The sequence below is a fragment of the Lissotriton vulgaris genome, chromosome 12 (genome assembly GCF_964263255.1).
Source record: "Lissotriton vulgaris chromosome 12, aLisVul1.2, whole genome shotgun sequence".
Lineage (NCBI taxonomy): Eukaryota > Metazoa > Chordata > Amphibia > Caudata > Salamandridae > Lissotriton > Lissotriton vulgaris.
In genome coordinates this window covers 722,733,009-722,739,008 of record NC_141700.1, presented here as the reverse complement: position 1 = coordinate 722,739,008, position 6,000 = coordinate 722,733,009, and the positions used below count along the sequence as shown (strand labels likewise).

Genomic DNA, 6,000 nt, shown 5'->3' with positions numbered 1-6,000 from the left:
TAGCTTGCGGTAAAAAAAAAGCTTCAAAAGTAACACCTGTAATGTATCCCAGTTCTATCTGAGGACAGAGCGCATCCTGTTAACTCAAATGTATTTAATTAAATCTGCACGCCTAAACCATATTTTTTCGTGCTTTCGCTACTGTTAATAATAATAGTAGAAATGTTTGGTAATGTAGCTTTCTGATGAAACGAGACCAGATCCTAATATTTTCAACATATAAATGTAAATCAATGAAAAACAGTAAGAATATATTGCAATAGAAAAAAAATTCTTGGCAGCGGTGGGATTCGAACCCACGCCTCCGGAGAGACTGGAGCCTTAATCCAGCGCCTTAGACCGCTCGGCCACGCTACCATCTGACAGAAAAGCGCGTCTCATATACAATTTATACTGGGGAGGCGCTCATGTGCCTGGTATTTGATGACGTTGAAACAGGGCGTGCGATTATGCATTGTGCAATGGCGTCTGCCTCTTTCCTTCAGCAGGAGCACCTCCAAAAGGGTCCTATTTCAACAACCTTTCAAATTGCAAGTTATGTGCTTGATTCCGGATGCAATCTGATTCCCTTACCGAATGTGAAACGTCGGTGTTGCAAAAAAAATGCAATAGAAAGTCGTGTGTACACGAACTACATAGCTGCCTGCCCCACATGTCTGATGCATTTGAATGAAGCGCTGTATTAAACATGTCGCCGTTTTGCATAATTCAACGCCTGGCGCCCTTCCCATTCATGAGAGGCCATCCTAAAATCGTATGTGAATAGCTCTTTTGGGAGCACTCAAATATTTACATTTTCCACCTTGGAGCATTATGTATCCATTACCGTTTGGGTGTAGCAAAAACATAAGAATCTTTTAATTTAGATTAGAAACAGGACAATAGTCTCTTTGGCGGTAGACCTAATGTAATACACATACATTTCATTGTTACCTTCTGTACATGGTGTTTTCGATCTTCACTTTGTTTATACTACACTAGGAACTCATTCTTGGACATTTATGCACGATTGTAATCAGACTTAGAATGTACGTTTGCAGCGATTTTTAGCACATTTTGAATGAGTGTTTGCCTCGCTGCTCTCCCTATGTCATTTGAATCTTTCACTGGATGCTTTTGTTGCTATTAAAACATAAATATTTCTCACAGCCTCATATAATTGAAAGATACACGTCTAGCTCACACAGCTTCTGTCAGTCAAAGGTAGCCCTGCGGACACGGACTTCATAGGTGGCGCTGTGGCTTAGTTGGTTAAAGCGCCTGTCTAGTAAACAGGAGATCCTGAGTTCGAATCTCAGCAGTGCCTAAGCTTTTTCCCAGGTCTGATATTAGCCATTACATTTTGTAGTTTTTTGAAGTTAGAGTTGCTTTAAGGCAGCCCTTGGCATCCTTTGCTCTGATATTGTGTTTTCCAACTTTTGTTTTCTGTCCACTACAGTGTGCAGTGTGTGGCAATCGGCCAAAATCAGCCTTTGCCTACATCCACTGTTGTTGACAATAGTCTGTCAAGGAGTCAGTCCCTCTGCACACAAAGTAGTCCCATTCAGTACATGAGACTACTATGGTAAAGTGTGCTTTTTGAGGTCACAAATATATTGTTGCTTTTATCCACTGTGCTTTTTGATTAGCTAGGGCCCAGAAGGTTCCCCAAAACATCTAGTTTTACAAAAAAACATGAAAAAAACAAAGCCAAAAGTCTGGCAGCCAACACCAGACCTATGCTTTCGGCAACGTTTGCTTTCATTGTCTTCTTAAAGAGAAATACATCATATATTCAGGAACTTGTCAATACATGTGTTTGCAAAACATTTATTTCTACTTCTCAAGCAATAGCTATTCACAACTCTCTTTATTTACACCAGAGCCCCAATAATTTTGCTAGAACAGAATACCAAATAACAGAGTTGTGTGAATCATGTTGGCAAGAATGGACAAAATATGTGCACAATTCTGTGAACAAAAACAAACTATCAAGTACCTTCTGATGTATCTAATTTTTGTATCTATTTTGACATTTTAAAATCAATAACTATGTTTAACGGATTCCAATGTGTAAAAAACAAAAACACAGGTTCCTTCGGAAACAAAACTACAAATTCAGCATGTCCTATTCTAAATTTAATTCACTAACAATTAATTATGTTTTTCTTTTGTGGAAGCAGAGGTACTTTATTTTGCGAACACTTCCATTTGCGCTTTGAGAGTAAATAAATGGTAATCTTACATTTCACTGTATAATTGATAATACTACTTTTAAATTTGGGACCTCAAATGGAAAATCATTTCATTAGGTGATATACTTGTATTTGATAACAGCTATGCATTGCTAAAAACAAAAATGCATTGTGCAAAACATATATACAATGTTATACTCAGCAGAAAACAGAGCCATGCTAACACACATTTTGCAATAAGAGGTATGCTTTAATTATTATATGTATTCCAATTATATTCTAAAACTTCATTTATGTTTCGTTTTAATCTTTTGCTCACACCACAGAGCTCCTGAACTTACCTTTTGAGTAAAAAAAAATGCAGAAGAAAACACTAAACTCGAATGCAGCTGTGTCTATTAGTAAGGAAAATCTAGATTTCATTAAAGTTTTTGAGGCGAGTATAACACTAACTTCCTTGATTTAATTTATACAATATCTAATAAAAAACATACATTGCATTTACCATCCAACCTAGCAACCATAGACCAATGGGGAATAAACTGTAGACAACGGATCACATAAATCCTTTCCAACAATACCCTTGATCGCAAATGTTAGAAATTGGGTTTCTGTTTGGAAGAGGTATGCACCCTGTTCAAGCAGGAACCACAACCTTAGTCAGGGTAAAAAAAAGTTTACCTATGCACACTCTCTAGTTGCATGGCATAGAACAGTCAATCAATCAATCAATCAAACCATTTATATAGCGCACTACTCACCCGGAGGGTCTCAAGGCGCTGGGGGGTCCGCTACTGTTCGAACAGCCAGGTCTTGAGCTGCTTCCTGAAGGCAAGGTGGTTCTGGGTCAGGCGGAGGTGGGTCGGGAGGGAGTTCCAAGTCTTGGCGGCCAGGTAGGAGAAGGACCTTCCTCCTGTGGTGGCTCTTTGGATACGGGGGACGGCGGCAAGGGCGTGGCCGGTCGATCGAAGCTGGCGTGTGGGAGCGTAGAAGTTGAGGCGGCTGTTGAGGTATCCTGGGCCTTGGTTGTGTAGGGCTTTGTGTGCGTGGGTGAGGAGATGGAAGGTGATTCTCTTGTTGACCGGGAGCCAGTGCAGATCTCTCAGGTGTCCGGAGATGTGGCTGCGACGGGGGATGTCCAGGATGAGTCGTGCTGAGGCGTTCTGAATCCGCTGGAGTCTCTTCTGGAGTTTGGCTATGGTTCCGGCGTAGAGGGAGTTGCCGTAGTCCAGACGGCTGGTGACGAGGGCCTGGGTGACCGTCTTCCTGGTCTCGGTGGGGATCCACCGGAAGATCTTACGTAGCATGCGCAGGATGTTGAAGCACGACAAGGAGACGGAGTTGACTTGTCTGGTCATGGAGAGGGAGGAGTCCAGGATGAAGCCCAGGTTGCGTGCGTGGTCTGTTGATTTGGGTGCGCTGCCCAGGGCGGGGGCCACCAGGAGTTGTCCCAGGCGGATGGTGAAGATCCCAGGATGAGGACTTCCGTCTTGTCCGAGTTCAGTTTCAGGCGGCTGTTCATCATCCACTTGGCTATGTCTGTCATCCCTTCGTGTAGGTTGGCTCTGGCGGTGGCGGGGTTGTTGGTGAGGGAGAGGATCAGCTGGGTGTCGTCGGCGTAGGAGATGATGTTGAGGTTGTGTTGGCGTGCGATGGCTGCGAGGGCGCTCATGTAGATGTTGAAGAGGGTTGGGCTGAGCGAGGAGCCTTGAGGAACGCCGCAGATGACTTCAGTGGCTTCTTATCTGAACGGGGGGAGGCGGACTCTGTGTGTCCTTCCGGCGAGGAACGAGATGATCCATTCCAGTGCCTTCTCCTGGATTCCGACGTTGCTGAGGCGCTGCACTAGGGTGCGGTGGCAGACAGTGTCAAAGGCCGCGCAGAGGTCTAGGAGGATGAGGGCTGCTGTTTCTCCGTTGTCGAGCAGGGCTCGGATGTCATCGGTGGCTGCGATCAGGGCGGTCTCGGTGCTGTGGTTGTCCCGGAAGCCAGACTGCGAGAGGTCGAGGGATCCGTTTGTCTCGAGGAAGGCGGCCAGCAGCTTGTTGACGGTCTTCTCGATGACTTTTGCAGGAAACGGGAGCTGCGAGATGGGGCGGTAGTTCTTGAGGTCGGTGGGGTCGGCTGATGGCTTCTTTAGTAGAGCGCTGAGTTCGCCGTGCTTCCAGCTCTCCAGGAAGGTAGCGGTGTTGAAGGAGGTGTTGATGATGTCCCGCAGGTGGGGTGCGATGACAGCACATGGCCTTGTTGAAGACGTGGTGGGGGCAGGGGTCGGTCGGAGATCCAGAGTAGATGGAGTTCATCGTGCGGACGGTGTCTTCGGTGCTGATCGGGGTCCAGGCACGGAGGGTGGTGGTGGGGGGCGGTGGTTCAGTCGTGGCGTGCGTTGGTTGGTGAGCAGGGAAGCGGCGAGCTGGTCGGCTGTGATCTTGTTCCAGCTTCTGCGTGCAATCTGTTGCTGGTGGTGGTGGATCGTGGTCCTTCTGAAGCTGAAGTGGACGCAGCTGTGGTCTGTCCAGTGGAGTCCGGGTGGCGTGGCTGAAGGAGATGTCCTTGCTGGAGGAGAAGACAGGGTCAAGCGTGTGGCCGGCGTAGTGGGTGGGGGTGGTCACCAGTTGCTTGAGTCCGAGGTTGGCGAGGTTGTCCAGCAGGGTGGTGGTGTTGCGGTCGTTGTTGTTCTCCAGGTGGAAGTTGAGGTCCCCGAGGAGGATGTAGTCAGCGGAGAGGAGGGCGTGCGGGCTGATGAAGTCGGCGATGTCTTCGCTGAATTGTGTGCGTGGTCCCGGGAGTCTGTAGATGAGGGTGCCTCTGAGGGTGGTCTTGGGGTTGATGTGAATCTGGAAGTGCAGGTGTTCGGCGGGTGCGAGGATGTCATCGGTGTTGGTCGTGATGCAGATGGTGTTCCTGTGGATGATGGCGATGCCTCCTCCTGTCTGGTTGACGCGGTCCCTCCGGATGATCTTGTAGCCGTCCGGAATGGCGATGGCGATGGCGGGCGCTGAGGAGGCGTTCATCCAGGTTTCCGTGAGGAAGGCGACGTCTGGGGCTGTGGTGTCGAGCAGGTTCCAGAGCTCGACGGCGTGTCTGTGGGTGGAGCGGGTGTTGAGCAGGATGCACTTGAGGTGGTTGCTGCTGGTGCTCGGCTTGGTCGGTGCAGGTGTAGTGCAGGTCCGGATGCAGGTGAACTTGCAGGAGTGGCAGCAGAAGGGTCCATGGGTGCGTCTCGGGCTGGCTCGATAGCAGCCCGGGATTCGACCGGCGTTGAGTGCGTAGAGTTCGTTGGCGTCGTAGGTCCGGCGGGTGGGCTGGTGTCGGCGGGAGCCAGGGGTCCTGGCACTGGGCGCGGTCCAGGCGCAGACGGGCTTACCTTTGGCGCACCTTCGGCGCTCAATCGGCGCTCCCGCTGCGCGCGTCCGCTGCGCGGTCACTCTGGGGATGACATAAGTAGGGGGACGGGAGGGCGGGTCAGCTGTCTGGCGGGAGCGGGCCCTCCAATGGGCTGGTGGTGGGCAGGGCCGCAGGGGGTCAGCGGCGGGAAAAACTGGCGGACGGGCGGCTCAGCTGTGGCTGGGTCGCTCGGGTGCAGGGAGGGCAGCGGCGGCAGGAGCTAAACTAAAGAGGCAATGTGTAAAGTATGTGTGCGAACACACACACAAATACACACACACACACACACACACAAAACATACACACACACACACACATGCACACACACACAACACCACAAATGTCTTACACACTAGTGTAGAAGAATTGCCAATATTTATTTGATAAAAACAAGACAAAAATTCAACAAACACAAGTCAAGATATGAATTTTGCAAGAT

At 48.9% G+C, this 6,000-nt stretch overlaps 2 non-coding genes across 2 annotated transcripts; one reads left to right on the top strand and one right to left on the bottom strand.

The window, feature by feature from the left end:
• Window positions 1–275: 275 nt before the first annotated feature.
• On the bottom strand, window positions 276–357 carry TRNAL-AAG (transfer RNA leucine (anticodon AAG)). Its single transcript has one exon. It is a non-coding gene; the product is annotated as a tRNA-Leu (tRNA).
• Window positions 358–1,232: 875 nt separating this feature from the next.
• Window positions 1,233–1,306, top strand: TRNAT-AGU (transfer RNA threonine (anticodon AGU)). The gene has a single exon. It is a non-coding gene; the product is annotated as a tRNA-Thr (tRNA).
• Window positions 1,307–6,000: the final 4,694 nt, after the last annotated feature.